The sequence below is a fragment of the Phyllostomus hastatus genome, unplaced genomic scaffold (genome assembly GCF_019186645.2).
Source record: "Phyllostomus hastatus isolate PE091 unplaced genomic scaffold, TTU_PhHast_1.1 phas_contig_86, whole genome shotgun sequence".
Taxonomy (NCBI): Eukaryota; Metazoa; Chordata; class Mammalia; order Chiroptera; family Phyllostomidae; genus Phyllostomus; species Phyllostomus hastatus.
This window is the reverse complement of record NW_025333977.1, coordinates 94,252,321-94,261,631: the sequence shown is the minus strand read 5'-3', so window position 1 is coordinate 94,261,631 and position 9,311 is coordinate 94,252,321. Positions and strand designations below refer to the sequence as shown.

General features: G+C 46.0%; 1 pseudogene; it reads left to right on the top strand.

Annotated features, from left to right (window-relative positions):
- The first annotated feature begins 2,147 nt into the window (after positions 1–2,147).
- LOC123827450 lies at positions 2,148–4,798 on the top strand (annotated as a pseudogene).
- The last annotated feature ends 4,513 nt before the right edge of the window (positions 4,799–9,311 follow it).

Genomic DNA, 9,311 nt, shown 5'->3' with positions numbered 1-9,311 from the left:
GCAGAGCTCGCAGCCCAGGAGCCCCGGGAAAGGTCTGGGCCCAGGAGAATTGAACTGCCGCCATTGATTCGCCCCGCCCCGCCCCGCCCCCGCCCCCGCCCCCCACATATAATGTCACAATCTAGTGACTGGGGCGCCCAGCCCCAGTGAACACCTAAGGCTCCGCCCCCCCACCTTAACATGAGCGACCAGTCCGGGGGGGGGGGGAAAAAAAAAGGAGAGACAGGGAAAGACATAAGACATGAGTGCAACAGAGCAGATCAGTCCCCCAGGACTCATCCTTTTGAGCGACCAAGAAATAGCCAATCTATCAGATGCACAGTTCAAAACGCTGGTGATTAGAAAGATCACGGAATTGGTTGATTTTGGGCGCAATTTAGATGAAAGGATGCAGGTTACCATAAAAGAGATGCAGGAAGATACGCGGAGGAGAGCCAATAGAGAAAGGAAGGAATCTGAGTCTCAAAACAATACAGTGGACCAGAAGGAAGATAGAATCAACCAAGCAGGAAAGCATGATGAAATAAGAATTAAAAAAAATGGAGGAGAGCCTTGGGAACATCCAGGACACCTTTAAACGTTCCAACATTCGAATTATAGGGGGTACCAGAAGGGGAGGAGCAACAAGTGGAAAAGTTATTTGAACAAATAATAAAGGAGAACTTCCCCAATCTGGCAAAGGAAACAGTCTTCCAAGAAATCCAAGAAGCTCAGAGAGCCCCAAAGAAGTTGGACCCAAGAAGAAACACACCAAGGCACATCATAATTACATTAGCCAAGGTAAAAACGAAGGAGAGAATCCTAGAAGCAGCAAGAGATAAGGGGACAGTAACCTACAAAGGAGTTCCCATCAGACTGTCAGCTGATTTCTCCAAAGAGACCTTACAGGCAAGAAGGGGCTGGAAAGAAATATTCCAAGTCATGAAAGACAAGGACCTACATCCCAGATTGCTCTATCCAGCAAAGCTGTCATTTAGAATGGAAGGGAAGATAAAGTGCTTTTCAGATAAGGTCAAATTAAAGGAGTTCATCATCACCAAGCCTTTATTTTATGAAATGCTAAAGGGACTTATCTAAGAAAAGAAGATAAAGAAAAGACATGTATAGTAAAAGGACAGCAAACTCACAATTATTAACAATTACACCTAAAGCAAAACCAAAAGAAACTAAGTAAACAACTAGAACAGGAACAGAACCACAGAAATGGAGGGCACATGGAGGGATAGCAACAGGGGGGTGGGAGGAGGGGAGGGGGGGAAGGTATAGAGAATAAGTAGCATAGAATGTAGGTTGAAAATAGATAGGGGGAGGGCAAGAATAGTACGGGAAAGGTAGAAGCTAAAGAACTCATAAGAATTGCACATGGAAGTGAACTAAAGGTGGGGGAACGTGGGTGGGAGAGGGGGTACAGGGTGGAGGGGAGGGAAGGGGGGAAAAGGGACAAATGTAATAGCATAATCAATAAATTAAAAAAAAAAAAGAAAGAAAGAAAATGCAAATCAAAACTACATTAAGCCCAGACTGGTGTAGCTCAGTTGCTTGGAACATTGTCCACTCACTACACAGAAAGGTGGTGGGTTTGGTTTCTGGTCAGTCCCTGTCAGGGCGCGTATAGGAAGCAACAGATCAGTGTTTCTCTCCCATAGATGTTTCTCTCACACTGATGTTTTTCTTTCCCTCCCTCCCTTCCTCTCTCTGTAGAACAGGGCTCCCCAACCTCTGGGCCTCGGATCAGTACCAGTCCTATTTGCAACGGGGCTACACAGCAGGAGGTGAACTTGAATGTAATGCACTTGAATCATCCTGAAACCATTTCCCCACTCTCTCACCCCCCCTCCTATCCCCCTCCCACCCCCTGTCTTCTGTGGAAAGCTGTCTTCCATGAAACCAGTCCCTGGTGCCAAAAAGCAAAAAGTTTGGAGACCACTGTTCTAGAATATATATAAAATAAAAATAAAAATAAATAAACCCCACATTGAGATAGCATCTCACAACTGTTTCGATGACTTTATCAAAACAAAACAAAATAAAACAAAACAAAACCAAAAAAAAAAAAACTGCATGCGTAGCACGGTGCATGCAGGGCAGGCGGGCGACCCGAGCATCTTAGGTTGAAGGCGACAGCTGAGGTGTCGGTCCAGGTGGAGATGGGGAGTGGCGGTGTTATCCACTGTAGATGTGCCAAGTGCTACTGTTATCCTACAATGTGAAGAATAAGAAGGAGACCTAACCATCTTGAGTCTCCCAGAAGATGTGCTCTGTCATATCCTGAAATGGCTTTCTGTTGGGGTCATCCTGGCAGTTCAATCTGTGCACTCCTGCCTGAAGTACCTAGTGGACAATCATGCCAGTGTGTGGGCATGTGTCAGCTGTCAAGAGCTGTGGTCTTCTCCAAGAAACCTGAAGCTCTTTGAAAGGGGAATTTTGAAGCTGCTGTGAGGCTGGGCATCGCCTACCTCTACAATGAAGGCTTGTCTGTGTCTGATGAGGCCCGTGCAGAAGTGAATAGCCTGAAAGCCTCTCGCTACTTCAGTCTTGCGGAGTGAGCGACTGAATGTCAGTGCCACGCCTTTCATCTAGCTCTTTATCTGCCCTCCATGGTCAGTGTCTGGAAGTTGCTGCAAGGCTGTGGTTCATGAGAGCCTCAAGGCGTAGTGCCAGCTACAAAGAACTCACAGAGCCTCCATACTGTACTGCTTGGGGAAGGTTCTGAGCCTCTTTGAGGATGAAGAGAAAAAGAAGCAGGGCCATGACCTCTTTGAAGAGTGTGCTAACCAGGGATGTTTGACCAGCTCATACCTCCTCTGGGAAAGTGACAGACTGATAGACGTGTCTGATCCTGGGCGATGCCTCCACAACTTCTGGAAACTCAGGGACTATGCTGCCAAAGGCTGCTAAGGTGCCAAAAAGCAAAAAGTTTGGAGACCACTGTTCTAGAATATATATAAAATAAAAATAAATAAACCCCACATTGAGATAGTATCTCACAACTGTTGTGATGACTTTATCAAAACAAAACAAAACTGCATGCATAGCACGGTGCATGCAGGGCAGGCAGGCGACCTGAACATCTTAGTTAGGTTGAGGGCAACAGCTAATCAGGGATGACTCCAGCTGCTGGGAAGCCCAGCTGTCTTTAGCTAAAGATTGTGCAAATGGAAACCAGCTTGGACTAGAAGCAAAAGCATCCAATGAGCTAGTCTGCCAGCTGTTTCAGGCCTCCTACGCTGTTAATAAGCAGGAGGTTTTTTCTGTGCAGAAGGGACTCAATGACACAATGAGGTACATTCTAATTGACTGGCTTGTAGAAGTCGCCACCATGAAGGACTTCACAAGCCTATGCCTTCACCTGACCGTGGAGTGTGTGGACCAGTACCTACGGAGGAGGCTGCTTCCCTGGTATAGGCTCCAGCTGCTGGGCATCGCCTGCATGGTCATCTGCACCTGATTCATCAGCAAAGAGATCTTGACAATCCGGGAAGCAGTGTGGCTCACAGACAACACATACAAGTATGAGGACCTGGCCAGGATGGTGGGAGAGACCATTTCCGCCCTGGAAGGCAAGATTCGAGTCCCCACTGTGCTTGATTACAAGGACATCCTGTTGACTCTGATCCCTGTGGCACCAAGAACCCAGCACCTGCGCAGCTTCCTCTGTGAGCTGTCTCTGCTGCACGCCAGCCTGGCTATCTACTCCCCAGCCCACCTGGCTGCAGCTGCCCTGTTGCTGGCAAGGCTGATGCATGGGCAGACACAGCCTTGGACCACTCGGCTGTGGGACTTCACTGGGTTCTCCTGTGAAGACCTCATACCCTGTGTCTTGATCCTTCACCAAAAGTGCTTCCACGATGACGTCCCCAAGGATTACAGACAAGTGTCTCTGACCACAGTGAAACAGGTTTGAGGACAAGCGCTACAAAGAGATTGGCCAGGAGGAGGTGCTGAGCTGTAGTCAGGTGTGTGCAGCTCTAGAAATGAAACAAGAGAGCCCAGAACCCACATCTTTCCTCAACTCAGGGGACATTCACCCCTTCCTTGCTCTCCCTCTGCAAGGAGAACCAAGAGGAAATGGGAGAACAGCCTCCAGGAGGACAGGGGCGGTTTCGTCACTATACCCACTGCTGAGCTGTCCAGCCCGGAGGAGACTCTAGAGACACTACTCGGCAGCTTCCTAGACCGGAACCTGGACTACTGCTCCAGCTACGAGGGTGGCCAGGAGAGTGAAGGCGAGAAGGAGGGCGATGCTCCCAGTGGCATCCTCAATGTCACTGTGGTGTACCTCAACCCAGAACAGCACCACTGCCAGGAATCGAGCGATGAGGAGACCTGCCTGGAGGATGAAGGATATCAGGACTTGTATGCCATGGTGACAAGCACCCAGACACCTCTGGCCCCAGGACCCGAGACACCTCTCCGCAGCAGCAGAGGACTGGGCAAGGACATTATGACCTCAGAGTACTCCTCTATCAGCGGTGTGAGTCCCACAAAGTCGGTGGACAGCAGCCTGCTCCAACCTACCTCAGCACTGTCCCCAGGCAGTGACTCAAACATACATCCTTGCCATCATCATGCCAGGAGGTCATGTTTACAGTGTCATCCCCTGAGTTCCCCAGAGAGCAATGTTCCCTAGCAACAGGTGAAAAGGAAAAATCTGTCCACCTCCAGCAAGGAAGAGCAGGACACGAACTTGGGCTTCCTGAATGAAGCTGTGAGCGTGTCAGTGTTTGCCACAGTGAATCTTTGTGGAAATAGGGCAGCTGCTGCACTAGCAAGGAGTAAGGGCACTGGAGATGGATGATATGTAGACCTCTGGTGGCCTCCATGGGGAGCAGAGAGGAGAACTTGGGGCACTGACCATCTTTCACCAGGGGAGTCCCATTTGAGCCATCAGAATGTCAAAATCAGAACAAAAACTTATCCTTCTCTTTTGAAACTTTAACCTCAAAGAACACACCATGTGAAGCCTATTTCTCTGTCCCCTCTTGTGTCTGTCCTGCTTTCTTTCTGGGAAGCTTAAGCCCACTGCCCGATAACCAGCCCCACTGACCCCCCATCCTGGGAGCTGACAGCTTTCACAGTTGAGAACACATCTGATTGAGGTAGCCTGGAACAGCCTCCTCACTCCCTGCATCTACCTGGTTTGGGGTTCTACAGGAGCTGAGAGCTCCAAGTACACTGTCCCCATATCCACCTCAGCCTGCCGGGGTCACCTACTCCCTCATAGGGTAGAGAGTCCCATGGTGGGGGGGTCCTGCCTTGTACATTGTCAGGGACTACATGTGATCACCAGATGTGAGGGCCTTTACTTTTTGCAGGCCAGGGCCTCAGTATCTTGGTCATAGGCTCCTTCACTCTCATATTCCCAGCTCATCTTAGAAATCTGTCCCTCCTCCCAGAATGATTTGTCTGTGTCCCAACAGATAGTACTGTATGGACATCTCTTTTTGTGCTAAATTTCTGGTCCATTTCTTTTCCTGTATTTCTATCCTTCATTCTCCTAAGATGAAAACAAAAGAAAAATTTTTAATAGAAGTCATTAAAATTTTTAAAATAATTCTTAACATTATTTAGAATCAACTAAAAAGAATCTAATTCAAACCCCTCAATGCTATCCTGACACTAATTATGCAAAAATTTTCCCAGAGAGGTTAGTCGGCGGGTGGGGGTCATTTGTAACATCTGAGATGATCCAGATACAGAAGAGCAACATTCAGAAGACTTGAACCTGCCTGCTGGGTGAGGGTGGGTCTGCTGTGAGTTCCTGAGAATAACTGTCCTAGAGAGACTGGACTCCCCCCCTCATTGGGACAGTAGTCAAAACACCTGAGGGATCTGCCCAAGTGGCCCTGACCTCTCTAGTTGTGATGACCACTGACACCATGCTACGGCAGCTTTTGTTTCCTCTCAAAATGTCAGAACCACTTGGCCAGGAGTGTCCCTCAAATGCTCTTGAACCAGAACTATGAGGATGTGGAGATGCTGATTCACTGGTGGCTTTTCTGCGTGCGTGTGTATGTGTATGTATGTATGTATGTGTCTATGTCTCCATGGAGCTGTATTTGCTACTGTAAGAGAATACTGACCACACCATGTGCAGTGTGGTTATAAGGGAACCCCAAGGGTGGGGATCGCAGACCTCCTGTTGACTGTGTGCTCCTGGGCGTTGGTGAGCCTCAGTTTCCTCACCTGTAAGATGGGGCAATACCTACCTCACAGGAGTGTTGTGAGGATTAAATGTGATAAGGATAGTGGGAAAACAAAACAAAACAAAAACAGAAAACAAATGTCAAGAACATGGAGAAATTGAAGCCCTTGCACTTTGCAAATGAGAATGTATAATAGTGCAGCCTCTATGGAAAACAGACACTTCCTCAAAAAATTAAAAATAGAATTATCATGTGATCCAACAATATCACTCTGGATATGCAACAAAAAGAATCAAAAGCAGGATCTCCAAGAGATAACTTGTATTCTTATGTTCACAGAAGCATTATTTATAATAACCAAGAATTGGAAGCCATTCAAGGGTCCACCAACAGATGAATGGATAAGCAAAATGTGGTATATGCATTAAATGGAACATTATTCAGCCTTAAAAAGAGAGGAAATTCTGACATATGCTATAGCATGGATGAACCTGGAGGAGATTATATGCTAAATGAGATAAGCCAGTCACAAGAAGACAAACACTGTGACTCCACTCATATGAGGTACCTAAAGAATTCAAACTCATACAAACAGAATGTAGAATAGTGGTTGCCAGGGGCTGAGGGGAGAGGGTAAAGTGAAATTGTTTACTGGGTACAGAGTTTGAGATTTGCAAGATTAAAAGTTTTGGTAATAGGTGATGGTGATGGTTGCACAATGTGAATATAATTAACACTACTGAGCTGTACACTTGAAACTGACTAAGATGACCCTGGCCAAGTCGCTCAGTTAGTTGGAGCATCATCCCATACACCAGAAAAGTTTGTAAGTTTGATCCTCGGTCAGGGTGCATATGGGAGGCAAATGATTGTGTTCTCTCTCTCTCTCTCTCTCTCTCTCTCTCTCTCTCTCTCTCTCTCTCTCTCTCTCTCTTTCTCTGTCTCTCAAAATCAATACACATACACTCAGGTGAGGATTTAAAAAAAAAGAATTAATTAAGATGGTTAATTTTATGTTATCTGTATTTTACCATAGTTGTAAAACACTTTAAAAGAAGTTGAAAGTGGGAAGGAACCTTAGAGATCTTTTCATTTAAACTCTTGGTCTTACAGACAGAGAACTAAGCTCTGAGCATTAAATGATTTTACACAAGAACAGAACACAGTAGCAGAGGAGGGCCCTCTCTATCCATCACAGCCAGGCCTTTTCTTTCTCTGATCAATTATGACTTTAAAATACAAATCACTTGACATTTGTCTGGTGCTATAATACAACAACCACACAGATTCTCTCTGATCACAAAAGGAAAAAAAAAAACCCAAACAACGAACTGTCAACACCTAGTCCAGGGGTCAAACCGTCAACACCCCATCCAGGGGTTAATTTTAGCAGACATGTCTCCTCATGTGAAGCAACATGAAATCCCAACATCACCAAGAATATATCTTTGCTAAAAAAAAAATGTTTAACTTGAATTGAATCAAATCCTAAAATCTACTTTACCATTTACAGAAAATAATCAGCATTGAAGAACCAGCTAGTAGAACACTCTAAGGAAGAAGTCAGATAAATCCAGAAGGTGGGACACTTCCTTCCACTTATCAGCATCATAATTAAAAGAGCCTTAAGTACCATAAAAATTACATGCAACGCATAGTCCAGGATTAGAGAGTGGTTTGGACAAATATCAGTGAAAGACATTTTGGGGACAATTGGGGAGACTTTGGATATGCATTAAGTATTAGATAACACCAAGAAATTAACACTAATTTTGTTGGGTATTATAGTTTGATTTCAGCTCTATAGGAAAATATTATTGTGTTTTAAAGATATATACTGAAGTACTTGGGAGTGGGCTGTCATGTCTTTAAATATACTTTTTTCAAAAAAAGATTTTATATATTTTTAGAGAGATTGGAAGGGAGGGAGAGGAGAAAAACATCGATGTGCAAGAGATACATCAACAGGTTAACCTGGCCCGCAACCCAGGCCTGTGCCCTGACTGGGAATGGCACCAGCGACCTTTCTGTTCACAGGCCAGCACTCAGTCCACTGAGCCACACAGCCAGGGCTCATTATATCTTTAAATATACTTTTAAATATTTTAGTAAAAATTAATAAAGTAAGCCAAGTGGGGAAAAAACCTCTTCCTTAGAAGATACTGGGCACACAGGTGGGGGAAAAGGCAGTATGTCAAGGTCGTAGTAAACATTAGGGTGAACTACATACTTCTCCTTGGCAAGGGAAGGGCCCATTAACAACCCTTTGTTCTAAGCATTTCCTTCCCGCTGAGGTTCCAGTCCTGACTTCCTTTGGGTTTGTAAATTTCTGAGAAACTCATGCCTTTATCAGGACCTCTTGGGGGTGGAGGTGGAGAGGTCAGCCTGGAGACTAAGGCATCTCTGAAGGGCTGTCTCATGGAAGAGAGAGTCCCCGGTGGGGCCCGTGGGGATGGCTGGAAGAGGCAGGTTTCGGCTGGATAAAAGGCACAATGGAGCTGATTTCTTGGGAAGGCAGCAAAATTTTCATCTCTGGAAGTATTGGGTGCAGGCTGGAAGATGTGGGAGTATTGGCCTTGATGACTTCTAATAGAGTCCCCTTCAGCCTCACAAGCCAGGGCCCGGGAAAACGGAGAGTAGGGCTGGAGGCAGTGAGAACAAGACAAAGGTGTAGGAAAGGTGGGGGGAGGGGGACCAGGCACTGGCCTGGCTGGGTCTTGAGCTAATTCTCTGGTTTCCCTTTCCAGCCCCTGCTTCTCAGTACTGCTTCCTGTTTTTTGCAATCTGGAGAAGCCTATTTCGTTCTGTGGCAGATTTCATTTGGTAAAGAACATGAGGAAGCTCAGGCCATCCCATTGGGCCTGCCCTGTCACCAGAAACAGTGAGCTCAGTATTTTTTTTATTAATCTTCACCCGAGGATATTTTTTTATTGCCTTTCTTAGGCTCCTGGGCATGGAACCTGTAACCTAGATTTGTGCCCTGACTAGAAATCAAATGTGCAAATTTTTGGTCAGGGGACAATGCTCCAATCAACTGAGGCACACTGAGCAGGGTCTGAGCTCAGTCTTTACTGTTTCTGAAAGGACAAAGCCATCCACATTTGCAATGTGGCAACATTTGCCCAGCAGGCCTGTGACCTTGTTAAACAAGACTGCAGTTTTACT